We start from the raw sequence: 21,199 nt of genomic DNA on the forward strand, positions 1-21,199 counted from the left end.
AATATTTATCTACCTAGTATATAATAACAATACACCAATATTTATCTACCTAGAGTATAATAACAATACACTAATATTTATCTACCTAGTGTATAATAACAATACACTAATATTTATCTACCTAGTGTATACAACAATACACTAATATTTATCTCTACCTAGAGTATAATAACAATACACTAATATTTATCTACCTAGAGTATATAACAATACACTAATATTTATCTACCTAGTGTATAATAACAATACACACTAATATTTATCTACCTAGTGTATAATAACAATACACTGTATTCATCTACCTAGAGTATAATAACAATACACCAATATTTATCTACCTAGTATAATAACAATACACTAATATTTATCTACCTAGAGTATACAACAATACACTAATATTTATCTACCTAGTGTATAATAACAATACACTAATATTTATCTACCTAGTGTATAATAACAATACACCAATATATTCATCTACCTAGAGTATAATAACAATACACTAATATTTATCTACCTAGTATATAATAACAATACACTAATATTCATCTACCTAGAGTATAATAACAATACACTAATATTCATCTACCTAGAGTATAATAACAATACACCAATATTCATCTACCTAGAGTATAACATAACAATACACTACGATATCTCATCTACCTAGTGTATAACAACAATACACTAATATTTATCTACCTAGTGTATAATAACAATACACTAATATTCATCTACCCAGTGTATAATAACAATACACTAATATTCATCTACCTAGTGTATAATAACAATACACTAATATTCATCTACCTAGAGTATAATAACAATACACTAATATTCATCTACCTAGTGTATAATAACAATACACTAATATTTATCTACCTAGTATATATAATAACAATACACTAATATTTATCTACCTAGTGTATAATAACAATACACTAATATTTATCTACCTAGAGTATAATAACAATACACTAATATTTATCTACCTAGAGTATAATAACAATACACTAATATTTATCTACCTAGTATAATAACAATACACTAATATTCATCTACCTAGTGTATAATAACAATACACTAATATTTATCTACCTAGAGTATAATATAACAATACACTAATATTTATCTACCTAGAGTATAATAACAATACACTAATATTTATCTACCTAGTGTATAATAACAATACACTAATATTCATCTACCTAGAGTATAATAACAATACACTAATATTCATCTACCTAGAGTATAATAACAATACACTAATATTTATCTACCTAGTGTATAATAACAATACACTAATATTTATCTACCTAGTGTATAATAACAATACACTAATATTTATCTACCTAGAGTATAATAACAATACACTAATATTTATCTACCTAGTATATAATAACAAATACACTAATATTTATCTACCTAGTGTATAATAACAATACACTAATATTTATCTACCTAGTGTATAATAACAATACACTAATATTTATCTACCTAGTATAATAACAATACACTAATATTTATCTACCTAGAGTATAATAACAATACACTAATATTTATCTACCTAGTGTATAATAACAATACACTAATATTCATCTACCTAGAGTATAATAACAATACACTAATATTTATCTACCTAGTGTATAATAACAATACATTAATATTTATCTACCTAGTGTATAATAACAATACACTAATATTCATCTACCTAGAGTATAATAACAATACACAATACACTACCTAGTATAATAACAATACACTAATATTTATCTACCTAGAGTATAATAACAATACACTAATATTCATCTACCTAGAGTATAATAACAATACACTAATATTTATCTACCTAGTGTATAATAACAATACACTAATATTTATCTACCTAGTGTATAATAAAATACACTAATTTATCTACCTAGTACACAATACATATATTTATCTACCTAGTGTATAACATAAATACATTAATATTTATCTACCTAGTGTATAATAATACACTAATATTTATCTACCTAGAGTATAATAACAATACACTAATATTTATCTACCTAGAGTATAATAACAATACACTAATATTTATCTACCTAGTGTATAATAACAATACACTAATATTCATCTACCTAGAGTATAATAACAATACACTAATATTTATCCACCTAGTATATAATAACAATACACTGATATTCATCTACCTAGTGTATAATAACAATACACTAATATTCACTACCTAGTGTATAATAACAATACACTAATATTCAATACCTAGTGTATAATAACAATACACTAATATTCACTACCTAGTGTATAATAACAATACACTAATATTTATCTACCTAGAGTATAATAACAATACACTAATATTTATCTACCTAGAGTATAATAACAATACACTAATATTTATCTACCTAGTGTATAATAACAATACACTAATATTTATCTACCTAGTGTATAATAACAATACACTAATATTCATCTACCTAGAGTATAATAACAATACACTAATATTTATCTACCTAGAGTATAATAACAATACACTAATATTTATCTACCTAGAGTATAATAACAATACACTAATATTTATCTACCTAGTGTATAATAACAATACACTAATATTCATCTACCTAGAGTATAATAACAATACACTAATATTCATCTACCTAGAGTATAATAACAATACACTAATATTCATCTACCTAGAGTATAATAACAATACACTAATATTCATCTACCTAGTGTATAATAACAATACACTAATATTTATCTACCTAGTGTATAATATAAAAACATTAATATTTATCTACCTAGAGTATAATAACAATACACTAATATTTATCTACCTAGAGTATAATAACAATACACTAATATTTATCTACCTAGTGTATAATAACAATACACTAATATTCATCTACCTAGAGTATAATAACAATACACTAATATTTATCTACCTAGTGTATAATAACAATACACTAATATTTATCTACCTAGAGTATAATAACAATACACTAATATTTATCTACCTAGTGTATAATAACAATACACTAATATTCATCTACCTAGAGTATAATAACAATACACTAATTTTTATCTACCTAGAGTATAATAACAATACACTAATATTTATCTACCTAGTGTATAATAAAATACACTAATATTTATCTACCTAGTGTATAATAACAATACACTAATATTTATCTACCTAGTGTATAATAAAATACACTAATATTTATCTACCTAGTGTATAATAACAATACACTAATATTTATCTACCTAGTGTATAATAACAATACACTAATATTTATCTACCTAGTGTATAATAACAATACACTAATATTTATCTACCTAGTGTATAATAACAATACACTAATATTTATCTACCTAGTGTATAATAACAATACACTAATATTTATCTACCTAGTGTATAATAACAATACACTAATATTTATCTACCTAGTGTATAATAACAATACACTAATATTTATCTACCTAGTGTATAATATACAATACACTAATATTTATCTACCTAGAGTATATAATAACAATACACTAATATTCATCTACCTAGAGTATAATAACAATACACTAATATTTATCTACCTAGTGTATAATAACAATACACTAATATTTATCTACCTAGTGTATAATAACAATACACTAATATTTATCTACCTAGTGTATAATAACAATACACTAATATTTATCTACCTAGTGTATAATAATAATACACTAATATTCATCTACCTAGTGTGTATATATTACACTAATATACCTACCTAGTGTATAATAACAATACACTAATATTTATCTACCTAGTGTATAATAACAATACACTAATATTTATCTACCTAGTGTATAATAACAATACACTAATATTCATCTACCTAGTGTATAATAACAATACACTAATATTTATCTACCTAGTGTATAATAACAATACACTAATATTTATCTACCTAGTGTTTAATAACAATACACTAATATTTATCTACCTAGAGTATAATAACAATACACTAATATTCATCTACCTAGAGTATAATAACAATACACTAATATTTATCTACCTAGTGTATAATAACAATACACTAATATTTATCTACCTAGTGTATAATAACAATACACTAATATTCATCTACCTAGTGTATAATAACAATACACTAATATTTATCTACCTAGTGTATAATAACAATACACTAATATTTATCTACCTAGAGTATAATAACAATACACTAATATTTATCTACCTAGTGTATAATAACAATACACTAATATTTATCTACCTAGTGTATAATAACAATACACTAATATTTATCTACCTAGTGTATTACACTAATATTTATCTACCTAGTGTATAATAACAATACACTAATATTTATCTACCTAGTGTATAATAACAATACACTAATATTTATCTACCTAGTGTATATAACAATACACTGATATTCATCTACCTAGAGTATAATAACAATACACTAATATTCATCTACCTAGTATATAATAACAATACACTAATATTCGTCTACCTAGAGTATAATAACAATACACTAATATTCATCTACCTAGTGTATAATAACAATACACTAATATTTATCTACCTAGTGTATAATAACAATACACTAATATTTATCTGCCTAGAGTATAATAACAATACACTAATATTCATCTACCTAGTGTATAATAACAATACACTAATATTTATCTACCTAGTGTATAATAACAATACACTAATATTCATCTACCTAGTGTATAATAACAATACACTAATATTTATCTACCTAGTGTATAATAACAATACACTAATATTTATCTACCTAGAGTATAATAACAATACACTAATATTTATCTACCTAGAGTATAATAACAATACACTAATATTTATCTACCTAGAGTATTTATCTACCTAGAGTATAATAACAATACACTAATATTTATCTACCTAGTATAATAACAATACACTAATATTTATCTACCTAGAGTATAAATAACAATACACTAATATTTATCTACCTAGTGTATAATAACAATACACTAATATTTATCTACCTAGAGTATAATAACAATACACTAATATTCATCTACCTAGAGTATAATAACAATACACTAATATTTATCTACCTAGAGTATAATAACAATACACTAATATTTATCTACCTAGTGTATAATAAAAATACACTAATATTTATCTACCTAGTGTAAATAACAATACACTAATATTTATCTACCTAGTGTATAATATAAATACACTAATATTTATCTACCTAGTGTATAATAACAATACACTAATATTCATCTACCTAGTGTATAATAACAATACACTAATATTTATCTACCTAGTGTATAATAACAATACACTAATATTTATCTACCTAGTGTATAATATAAAAAACATTAATATTTATCTACCTAGTGTATAATAACAATACACTAATATTCATCTACCTAGTGTATAATATAAATACATTAATATTTATCTACCTAGTGTATAATATAAATACATTAATATTTATCTACCTAGTGTATAATAACAATACACTAATATTTATCTACCTAGTGTATAATAACAATACACTAATATTCATCTACCTAGTGTATAATAACAATACACTAATATTTATCTACCTAGTGTAAAATAACAATACACTAATATTCATCTACCTAGTGTATAATAACAATACACTAATATTTATCTACCTAGTGTATAATAACAATACACTAATATTTATCTACCTAGAGTATAATAACAATACACTAATATTCATCTACCTAGTGTATAATAACAATACACTAATATTTATCCACCTAGTATATAATAACAATACACTAATATTTATCTACCTAGAGTATAATAACAATACACTAATATTTATCTACCTAGTGTATAATAACAATACACTAATATTTATCTACCTAGTGTATAATAACAATACACTAATATTCATCTACCTAGTATAATAACAATACACTAATATTCATCTACCTAGTGTATAATAACAATACACTAATATTCATCTACCTAGAGTTTAATAACAATACACTAATATTCATCTACCTAGTGTATAATAACAATACTCTAATATTTATCTATTTAGTGAATAATAACAATACACTAATATTTATCTACCTAGTGTATAATAACAATACACTAATATTCATACCTAGTTATAACAACAATACACTAATATTTATCTACCTAGTGTATAATAACAATACACTAATATTTATCTACCTAGTGTATAATAACAATACACTAATATTTATCTACCTAGTGTATAATAACAATACACTAATATTTATCTACCTAGTGTATAATAACAATACACTAATATTACACTAATATCTACCTAGTGTATAATAACAATACACTAATATTCATCTACCTAGTGTATAATAACAATACACTAATATTTATCTACCTAGTGTATAATAACAATACACTAATATTTATCTACCTAGTGTATAATAACAATACACTAATATTTATCTACCTAGAGTATAATAACAATACACTAATATTTATCTACCTAGAGTATAATAACAATACACTAATATTTATCTACCTAGTGTATAATAACAATACACTAATATTCATCTACCTAGAGTATAATAACAATACACTAATATTTATCTACCTAGAGTATAATAACAATACACTAATATTTATCTACCTAGTGTATAATAACAATACACTAATATTTATCTACCTAGTGTATAATAACAATACACTAATATTTATCTACCTAGTGTATAATAACAATACACTAATATTTATCTACCTAGTGTATAATAATAATACACTAATATTTATCTACCTAGTGTATAATAACAATACACTAATATTCATCTACCTAGTGTATAATAACAATACACTAATATTTATCTACCTAGTATAATAACAATACACCAATATTTATCTACCTAGTGTATAATATAAATATTAATATTTATCTACCTAGTCTATAATAACAATACACTAATATTTATCTACCTAGTGTATAATATAAATACATTAATATTTATCTACCTAGTGTATAATATAAATACATTAATATTTATCTACCTAGTGTATAATAACAATACACTAATATTCATCTACCTAGAGTATAATAACAATACACTAATATTTATCTACCTAGTGTATAATAACAATACACTAATATTTATCTACCTAGTGTATAATAACAATACACTAATATTTATCTACCTAGAGTATAATAACAATACACTAATATTTATCTACCTAGTGTATAATAACAATACACTAATATTTATCTACCTAGTGTATAATATAAATACACTAATATTTATCTACCTAGTGTATAATAACAATACACTAATATTTATCTACCTAGTGTATAATAACAATACACTAATATTTATCTACCTAGTGTATAATAACAATACACTAATATTTATCTACCTAGTGTATAATAACAATACACTAATATTTATCTACCTAGAGTATAATAACAATACACTAATATTCATCTACCTAGAGTATAATAACAATACACTAATATTTATCTACCTAGTGTATAATAACAATACACTGATATTCATCTACCTAGAGTATAACCTAACAATACACTAATATTCATCTACCTAGTATATAATAACAATACACCTAATATTTTATCTACCTAGTGTATAATAACAATACACTAATATTTATCTACCTAGAGTATAATAACAATACACTAATATTCATCTACCTAGTGTATAATAACAATACACTAATATTTATCTACCTAGAGTATAATAACAATACACTAATATTTATCTACCTAGTGTATAATAACAATACACTAATATTTATCTACCTAGTGTATAATAACAATACACTAATATTTATCTACCTAGAGTATAATAACAATACACTAATATTTATCTACCTAGTGTATAATAACAATACACTAACATTTATCTACCTAGTGTATAATAACAATACACTAATATTTATCTACCTAGAGTATAATAACAATACACTAATATTTATCTACCTAGTGTATAATAACAATACACTAATATTTATCTACCTAGTGTATAATAACAATACACTAATATTTATCTACCTAGTGTATAATAACAATACACTATTCATCTACCTAGTGTATAATAACAATACACTAATATTCATCTACCTAGAGTATAATAACAATACACTAATATTCATCTACCTAGTATATAATAACAATACACTAATATTTATCTACCTAGAGTATAATAACAATACACTAATATTCATCTACCTAGAGTATAATAACAATACACTAATATTCATCTACCTAGTATATAATAACAATACACTAATATTCATCTACCTAGTGTATAATAACAATACACTAATATTCATCTACCTAGTATAATAACAATACACTAATATTTATCTACCTAGAGTATAATAACAATACACTAATATTTATCTACCTAGTGTATAATAACAATACACTAATATTTATCTACCTAGTGTATAATAACAATACACTAATATTCATCTACCTAGTATATAATAACAATACACTAATATTTATCTACCTAGAGTATAATAACAATACACTAATATTCATCTACCTAGAGTATAATAACAATACACTAATATTTATCTACCTAGTGTATAATAACAATACACTAATATTTATCTACCTAGTGTATAATAACAATACACTAATATTTATCTACCTAGAGTATAATAACAATACACTAATATTTATCTACCTAGAGTATAATAACAATACACTAATATTTATCTACCTAGTGTATAATAACAATACACTAATATTTATCTACCTAGAGTATAATAACAATACACTAATATTTATCTACCTAGAGTATAATAACAATACACTAATATTTATCTACCTAGAGTATAATAACAATACACTAATATTTATCTACCTAGTGTATAATAACAATACACAATAATATTCATCTACCTAGTGTATAATAACAATACACTAATATTTATCTACCTAGAGTATAATAACAATACACTAATATTTATCTACCTAGTGTATAATATAAAAAACATTAATATTTATCTACCTAGTGTATAATAACAATACACTAATATTCATCTACCTAGTGTATAATAACAATACACTAATATTTATCTACCTAGTGTATAATAACAATACACTAATATTTATCTACCTAGTGTATAATAACAATACACTAATATTTATCTACCTAGTGTATAATAACAATACACTAATATTTATCTACCTAGTGTATAATAACAATACAAATATTTATCTACCTAGTATATAAATACACTAATATTTATCTACCTAGTGTATAATATAAATACACTAATATTTATCTACCTAGTGTATAATATAAATACACTAATATTTATCTACCTAGTGTATAATAACAATACACTAATATTCATCTACCTAGAGTATAATAACAATACACTAATATTCATCTACCTAGTGTATAATAACAATACACTAATATTTATCTACCTAGTGTATAATAACAATACACTAATATTTATCTACCTAGAGTATAATAACAATACACTAATATTCATCTACCTAGTGTATAATAACAATACACTAATATTTATCTACCTAGTCTATAATATAAATACACTAATATTTATCTACCTAGTGTATAATAACAATACACTAATATTTATCTACCTAGTGTATAATAACAATACACTAATATTTATCTACCTAGTGTATAAATAACAATACACTAATATTCATCTACCTAGAGTATAATAACAATACACTAATATTTATCTACCTAGTATAATAACAATACACTAATATTCTCTACCTAGAGTATAATAACAATACACTAATATTCTCTACCTAGTGTATAATAACAATACACTAATATTCATCTACCTAGAGTATAATAACAATACACTAATATTTATCTACCTAGTGTATAATAACAATACACTAATATTTATCTACCTAGTGTATAATAACAATACACTGATATTCATCTACCTAGAGTATAATAACAATACACTAATATTCATCTACCTAGTATATAATAACAATACACTAATATTCGTCTACCTAGAGTATAATAACAATACACTAATATTCATCTACCTAGTGTATAATAACAATACACTAATATTTATCTACCTAGTGTATAATAACAATACACTAATATTTATCTACCTAGAGTATAATAACAATACACTAATATTTATCTACCTAGAGTATAATAACAATACACTAATATTTATCTACCTAGTGTATAATAACAATACACTAATATTCATCTACCTAGAGTATAATAACAATACACTAATATTTATCTACCTAGAGTATAATAACAATACACTAATATTTATCTACCTAGAGTATAATAACAATACACTAATATTTATCTACCTAGTGTATAATAACAATACACTAATATTCATCTACCTAGAGTATAATAACAATACACTAATATTCATCTACCTAGTGTATAATAACAATACACTAATATTTATCTACCTAGAGTATAATAACAATACACTAATATTTATCTACCTAGTGTATAATAACAATACACTAATATTTATCTACCTAGTGTATAATAACAATACACTAATATTATATCTACCTAGTATATAATAACAATACACTAATATTCATCTACCTAGTGTATAATAACAATACACTAATATTCATCTACCTAGTGTATAATAACAATACACTAATATTTATCTACCTAGTGTATAATAACAATACACTAATATTTATCTACCTAGTGTATAATAACAATACACTAATATTTATCTACCTAGAGTATAATAACAATACACTAATATTTATCTACCTAGTGTATAATAACAATACACTAATATTTATCTACCTAGTGTATAATAACAATACACTAATATTTATCTACCTAGAGTATAATAACAATACACTAATATTCATCTACCTAGAGTATAATAACAATACACTAATATTTATCTACCTAGTGTATAATAACAATACACTGATATTCATCTACCTAGAGTATAATAACAATACACTAATATTTATCTACCTAGAGTATAATAACAATACACTAATATTTATCTACCTAGTGTATAATAACAATACACTAATATTCATCTACCTAGAGTATAATAACAATACACTAATATTTATCTACCTAGAGTATAATAACAATACACTAATATTTATCTACCTAGAGTATAATAACAATACACTAATATTTATCTACCTAGTGTATAATAACAATACACTAATATTCATCTACCTAGAGTATAATAACAATACACTAATATTCATCTACCTAGAGTATAATAACAATACACTAATATTTATCTACCTAGAGTATAATAACAATACACTAATATTTATCTACCTAGTGTATAATATAAATACACTAATATTTATCTACCTAGTGTATAATAACAATACACTAATATTTATCTACCTAGTGTATAATATAAATACACTAATATTTATCTACCTAGTGTATAATAACAATACACTAATATTCATCTACCTAGTGTATAATAACAATACACTAATATTTATCCACCTAGTATATAATAACAATACACTAATATTTATCTACCTAGTGTATAATATAATACACTAATATTTATCTACCTAGTCTATAATATAAATATACTAATATTCACCTACCTAGTGTATAATATAAATACATTAATATTTATCTACCTAGTGTATAATATAAATACATTAATATTTATCTACCTAGTGTATAATAACAATACACTAATATTCATCTACCTAGAGTATAATAACAATACACTAATATTCATCTACCTAGTGTATAATAACAATACACTAATATTTATCTACCTAGTGTATAATAACAATACACAATATTTATCTACCTAGAGTATAATAACAATACACTAATATTCATCTACCTAGTGTATAATAACAATACACTAATATTTATCTACCTAGTCTATAATATAAATACACTAATATTTATCTACCTAGTGTATAATATAAATACACTAATATTTATCTACCTAGTGTATAATAACAATACACTAATATTTATCTACCTAGTGTATAATATAAAATACACTAATATTTATCTACCTAGTGTATAATAACAATACACTAATATTTATCTACCTAGAGTATAATAACAATACACTAATATTCATCTACCTAGAGTATAATAACAATACACTAATATTTATCTACCTAGTGTATAATAACAATACACTAATATTCATCTACCTAGAGTATAATAACAATACACTAATATTCATCTACCTAGTATATAATAACAATACACTAATATTTATCTACCTAGAGTATAATAACAATACACTAATATTCATCTACCTAGTGTATAATAACAATACACTAATATTTATCTACCTAGTGTATAATAACAATACACTAATATTCATCTACCTAGAGTATAATAACAATACACTAATATTCATCTACCTAGTATATAATAACAATACACTAATATTTATCTACCTAGAGTATAATAACAATACACTAATATTCATCTACCTAGAGTATAATAACAATACACTAATATTTATCTACCTAGTGTATAATATAAAAACATTAATATTTATCTACCTAGAGTATAATAACAATACACTAATATTTATCTACCTAGAGTATAATAACAATACACTAATATTTATCTACCTAGTGTATAATAACAATACACTAATATTCATCTACCTAGAGTATAATAACAATACACTAATATTCATCTACCTAGAGTATAATAACAATACACTAATATTTATCTACCTAGAGTATAATAACAATACACTAATATTTATCTATCTAGTGTATAATAACAATACACTAATATTCATCTACCTAGTGTATAATAACAATACACTAATATTCATCTACCTAGAGTATAATAACAATACACTAATATTTATCTACCTAGTGTATAATAACAATACACTAATATTTATCTACCTAGTGTATAATAACAATACACTAATATTTATCTACCTAGTGTATAATAACAATACACTAATATTTATCTACCTAGTGTATAATAACAATACACTAATATTCATCTACTTAGTGTATAATAACAATACACTAATATTCATCTACCTAGAGTATAATAACAATACACTAATATTTATCTACCTAGTGTATAATAACAATACACTAATATTTATCTACCTAGAGTATAATAACAATACACTAATATTTATCTACCTAGTGTATAATAACAATACACTAATATTTATCTACCTAGTGTATAATAACAATACACTAATATTCATCTACCTAGAGTATAATAACAATACAAATATTCATCTACCTAGTATATTAACAATACACTAATATTTATCTACCTAGAGTATAATAACAATACACTAATATTTATCTACCTAGAGTATAATAACAATACAAATATTTATCTACCTAGTGTATAATAACAATACACTAATATTTATCTACCTAGTGTATAATAACAATACACTAATATTCATCTACCTAGTATAATAACAATACACTAATATTTATCTACCTAGAATATAATAACAATACACTAACATTTATCTACCTAGTGTATAATAACAATACACTAATATTTATCTACCTAGAGTATAATAACAATACACTAATATTCATCTACCTAGAGTATAATAACAATACACTAATATTTATCTACCTAGTGTATAATAACAATACACTAATATTTATCTACCTAGAGTATAATAACAATACACTAATATTCATCTACCTAGAGTATAATAACAATACACTAATATTTATCTACCTAGTGTATAATAACAATACACTGATATTCATCTACCTAGTTATAATAACAATACACTAATATTCATCTACCTAGTGTATAATAACAATACACTAATATTCATCTACCTAGTGTATAATAACAATACACTAATATTTATCTACCTAGTGTATAATAACAATACACTAATATTTATCTACCTAGTGTATAATAACAATACACTAATATTTATCTACCTAGTGTATAATAACAATACACTAATATTTATCTACCTAGTGTATAATAACAATACACTAATATTTATCTACCTAGTATAATAACAATACACTAATATTTATCTACCTAGTGTATAATAACAATACACTAATATTTATCTACCTAGAGTATAATAACAATACACTAATATTTATCTACCTAGTGTCAAATAACAATACACTAATATTCATCTACCTAGAGTATAATAACAATACACTAATATTTATCTACCTAGTGTATAATAACAATACACTAATATTTATCTACCTAGTGTATAATAACAATACACTAATATTTATCTACCTAGTGTATAATAACAATACACTAATATTTATCTACCTAGTGTATAATAACAATACACTAATATTTATCTACCTAGTGTATAATAACAATACACTAATATTTATCTACCTAGTGTATAATAACAATACACTAATATTTATCTACCTAGTGTATAATAACAATACACTAATATTTATCTACCTAGTGTATAATAACAATACACTAATATTTATCTACCTAGTGTATAATAACAATACACTAATATTTATCTACCTAGTGTATAATAACAATACACTAATATTTATCTACCTAGAGTATAATAACAATACACTAATATTTATCTACCTAGTGTATAATAACAATACACTAATATTCATCTACCTAGAGTATAATAACAATACACTAATATTCATCTACCTAGAGTATAATAACAATACAAATATTTATCTACCTAGAGTATAATAACAATACACTCTATTTATCTACCTAGTGTATAATAACAAATACACTAATATTTATCTACCTAGTGTATAATAACAATACACTAATATTTATCTACCTAGTGTATAATAACAATACACTAATATTTATCTACCTAGTGTATAATAACAATACACTAATATTTATCTACCTAGTGTATAATAACAATACACTAATATTTATCTACCTAGTGTATAATAACAATACACTAATATTTATCTACCTAGTGTATAATAACAATACACTAATATTTATCTACCTAGTGTATAATAAAATACACTAATATTTATCTACCTAGTGTATAATAACAATACACTAATATTTATCTACCTAGTGTATAATAACAATACACTAATATTCATCTACCTAGTGTATAATAACAATACACTAATATTCATCTACCTAGTGTATAATAACAATACACTAATATTTATCTACCTAGTGTATAATAACAATACACTAATATTTATCTACCTAGAGTATAATAACAATACACTAATATTCATCTACCTAGAGTATAATAACAATACACTAATATTTATCTACCTAGTGTATAATAACAATACACTGATATTCATCTACCTAGAGTATAATAACAATACACTAATATTTATAGTATATAATACACTACCTAGTAAAACAATATACCTATATAATAACAATACACTAATATTCATCTACCTAGAGTATAATAACAATACACTAATATTTATCTACCTAGTGTATAATAAAAAAACATTAATATTTATCTACCTAGAGTATAATAACAATACACTAATATTTATCTACCTAGAGTATAATAACAATACACTAATATTTATCTACCTAGTGTATAATAACAATACACAATATTTATCACCTAGTGTATAATAACAATACACTAATATTCATCTACCTAGAGTATAATAACAATACACTAATATTTATCTACCTAGTGTATAATAACAATACACTAATATTTATCTACCTAGTGTATAATAACAATACACTAATATTTATCTACCTAGTGTATAATAACAATACACTATTTCATCTACCTAGAGTATAATAACAATACACTAATATTCATCTACCTAGTGTATAATAACAATACACTAATATTCATCTACCTAGTGTATAATAACAATACACTAATATTCATCTACCTAGTTATAATAACAATACACTAATATTTATCTACCTAGTATAATAACAATACACTAATATTCATCTACCTAGAGTATAATAACCTAATACACCTAGATATAATAACAATACACTAATATTTATCTACCTAGTGTATAATAACAATACACTAATATTCATCACCTAATATAATTATCTACCTAGTGTATAATAACAATACACTAATATTTATCTACCTAGAGTATAATAACAATACACTAATATTTATCTACCTAGTGTATAATAACAATACACTAATATTTATACACTAATAACAATATAATATTTATCTACCTAGAGTATAATAACAATACACTAATATTTATCTACCTAGAGTATAATAACAATACACTAATATTTATCTACCTAGAGTATAATAACAATACACTAATATTCTATCTACCTAGTGTATAATAACAATACACTAATATTTATCTACCTAGAGTATAATAACAATACACTAATATTTATCTACCTAGTAGTATAATAACAATACACTAATATTTATCTACCTAGTATAATAACAATACACTAATATTTATCTACCTAGTGTATAATAACAATACACTAATATTTATCTACCTAGTGTATAATAACAATACACTAATATTTATCTACCTAGTGTATAATAACAATACACTAATATTTATCTACCTAGTGTCAAATAACAATACACTAATATTCATCTACCTAGTGTATAATAACAATACACTAATATTTATCCACCTAGTATATAATAACAATACACTAATATTTATCTACCTAGTGTATAATAACAATACACTAATATTTATCTACCTAGTGTATAATAACAATACACTAATATTTATCTACCTAGTGTATAATAACAATACACTAATATTTATCTACCTAGTGTATAATAACAATACACTAATATTTATCTACCTAGAGTATAATAACAATACACTAATATTCATCTACCTAGTGTATAATAACAATACACTAATATTTATCTACCTAGTGTATAATAACAATACACTAATATTTATCTACCTAGAGTATAATAACAATACACTAATATTTATCTACCTAGTGTATAATAACAATACACTAATATTTATCTACCTAGTGTATAATAACAATACACTAATATTTATCTACCTAGTGTATAATAACAATACACTAATATTTATCTACCTAGTGTATAATAACAAAATACACTAATATTTATCTACCTAGTGTATAATAAAAATACACTAATATTTATCTACCTAGTGTATAATAACAATACACTAATATTTATCTACCTAGTGTATAATAACAATACACTAATATTCATCTACCTAGAGTATAATAACAATACACTAATATTTATCTACCTAGTGTATAATAACAATACACTAATATTCATCTACCTAGAGTATAATAACAATACACTAATATTCATCTACCTAGTATATAATAACAATACACTAATATTTATCTACCTAGAGTATAATAACAATACACTAATATTCATCTACCTAGTGTATAATAACAATACACTAATATTTATCTACCTAGTGTATAATAACAATACACTGATATTCATCTACCTAGAGTATAATAACAATACACTAATATTCATCTACCTAGTATATAATAACAATACACTAATATTCGTCTACCTAGAGTATAATAACAATACACTAATATTCATCTACCTAGTGTATAATAACAATACACTAATATTTATCTACCTAGTGTATAATAACAATACACTAATATTTATCTACCTAGAGTATAATAACAATACACTAATATTTATCTACCTAGAGTATAATAACAATACACTAATATTTATCTACCTAGTGTATAATAACAATACACTAATATTCATCTACCTAGAGTATAATAACAATACACTAATATTTATCTACCTAGAGTATAATAACAATACACTAATATTTATCTACCTAGAGTATAATAACAATACACTAATATTTATCTACCTAGTGTATAATAACAATACACTAATATTCATCTACCTAGAGTATAATAACAATACACTAATATTCATCTACCTAGAGTATAATAACAATACACTAATATTTATCTACCTAGTGTATAATAACAATACATTAATATTTATCTACCTAGTGTATAATAACAATACACTAATATTTATCTACCTAGTGTATAATAACAATACACTAATATTTATCTACCTAGTGTATAATAACAATACACTAATATTTATCTACCTAGTGTCAAATAACAATACACTAATATTCATCTACCTAGTGTATAATAACAATACACTAATATTTATCTACCTAGTGTATAATAACAATACACTAATATTTATCTACCTAGTGTATAATAACAATACACTAATATTTATCTACCTAGTATATAATAACAATACACTGATATTCATCTACCTAGTGTATAATAACAATACACTAATATTTATCTACCTAGTGTATAATAACAATACACTAATATTTATCTACCTAGTGTATAATAACAATACACTAATATTCATCTACCTAGAGTATAATAACAATACACTAATATTCATCTACCTAGAGTATAATAACAATACACTAATATTTATCTACCTAGTGTATAATAACAATACACTAATATTCATCTACCTAGAGTATAATAACAATACACTAATATTCATCTACCTAGAGTATAATAACAATACACTAATATTTATCTACCTAGTGTATAATAACAATACACTAATATTTATCTACCTAGAGTATAATAACAATACACTAATATTCATCTACCTAGAGTATAATAACAATACACTAATATTTATCTACCTAGAGTATAATAACAATACACTAATATTTATCTACCTAGTGTATAATAACAATACACTAATATTCATCTACCTAGAGTATAATAACAATACACTAATATTCATCTACCTAGAGTATAATAACAATACACTAATATTTATCTACCTAGAGTATAATAACAATACACTCATATTTATCTACCTAGTGTATAATATAAATACACTAATATTTATCTACCTAGTGTAAATAACAATACACTAATATTTATCTACCTAGTGTATAATATAAATACACTAATATTTATCTACCTAGTGTATAATAACAATACACTAATATTCATACCTAGTGTATAATAACAATACACTAATATTTATCTACCTAGTATATAATAACAATACACTAATATTTATCTACCTAGTGTATAATATAAAAAACATTAATATTTATCTACCTAGTGTATAATATAAAATACACTAATATTCATCTACCTAGTGTATAATATAAATACACTAATATTTATCTACCTAGTGTATAATATAAATACATTAATATTTATCTACCTAGTGTATAATAACAATACACTAATATTCATCTACCTAGAGTTTAATAACAATACACTAATATTCATCTACCTAGTGTATAATAACAATACTCTAATATTTATCTACCTAGTGAATAATAACAATACACTAATATTTATCTGCCTAGAGTATAATAACAATACACTAATATTCATCTACCTAGTGTATAATAACAATACACTAATATATATCTACCTAGTCTATAATATAAATACACTAATATTTACCTACCTAGTGTAGAGTATAAATACATTAATATTTATCTACCTAGTCTATAATATAAATACACTAATATTTACCTACCTAGTGTATAACATAAATACATTAATATTTATTTACCTAGTGTATCATAACAATACACTAATATTTATCTACCTAGAGTATAATAACAATACACTAATATTCATCTACCTAGAGTATAATAACAATACACTAATATTTATCTACCTAGTGTATAATAACAATACACTGATATTCATCTACCTAGAGTATAATAACAATACACTAATATTCATCTACCTAGTATATAATAACAATACACTAATATTCGTCTACCTAGAGTATAATAACAATACACTAATATTCATGTACCTAGTGTATAATAACAATACACTAATATTTATCTATTTAGTGTATAATAACAATACACTGATATTCATCTACCTAGAGTATAATAACAATACACTAATATTCATCTACCTAGTATATAATAACAATACACTAATATTCGTCTACCTAGAGTATAATAACAATACACTAATATTCATCTACCTAGTGTATAATAACAATACACTAATATTTATCTACCTAGTGTATAATATAAAAACATTAATATTTATCTACCTAGAGTATAATAACAATACACTAATATTTATCTACCTAGAGTATAATAACAATACACTAATATTTATCTACCTAGTGTATAATAACAATACACTAATATTCATCTACCTAGAGTATAATAACAATACACTAATATTCATCTACCTAGAGTATAATAACAATACACTAATATTTATCTACCTAGAGTATAATAACAATACACTAATATTTATCTACCTAGTGTATAATAACAATACACTAATATTCATCTACCTAGTGTATAATAACAATACACTGATATTCATCTACCTAGAGTATAATAACAATACACTAATATTCATCTACCTAGTATATAATAACAATACACTAATATTCGTCTACCTAGAGTATAATAACAATACACTAATATTCATCTACCTAGTGTATAATAACAATACACTAATATTTATCTACCTAGTGTATAATAACAATACACTGATATTCATCTACCTAGAGTATAATAACAATACACTAATATTCATCTACCTAGTATATAATAACAATACACTAATATTCATCTACCTAGAGTATAATAACAATACACTAATATTTATCTACCTAGTATATAATAACAATACACTAATATTTATCTACCTAGAGTATAATAACAATACACTAATATTCATCTACCTAGTGTATAATAACAATACACTAATATTTATCTACCTAGTGTATAATAACAATACACTAATATTCATCTACCTAGAGTATAATAACAATACACTAATATTCATCTACCTAGTATATAATAACAATACACTAATATTCGTCTACCTAGAGTATAATAACAATACACTAATATTCATCTACCTAGAGTATAATAACAATACACTAATATTTATCTACCTAGAGTATAATAACAATACACTAATATTTATCTACCTAGTGTATAATAACAATACACTAATATTTATCTACCTAGTGTATAATAACAATACACTAATATTCATCTACCTAGAGTATAATAACAATACACTAATATTCATCTACCTAGTATATAATAACAATACACTAATATTCGTCTACCTAGAGTATAATAACAATACACTAATATTCATCTACCTAGAGTATAATAACAATACACTAATATTTATCTACCTAGAG

Source organism: Tachypleus tridentatus, chromosome 12 (genome assembly GCF_004210375.1).
Source record: "Tachypleus tridentatus isolate NWPU-2018 chromosome 12, ASM421037v1, whole genome shotgun sequence".
Classification (NCBI taxonomy): Eukaryota; Metazoa; Arthropoda; class Merostomata; order Xiphosura; family Limulidae; genus Tachypleus; species Tachypleus tridentatus.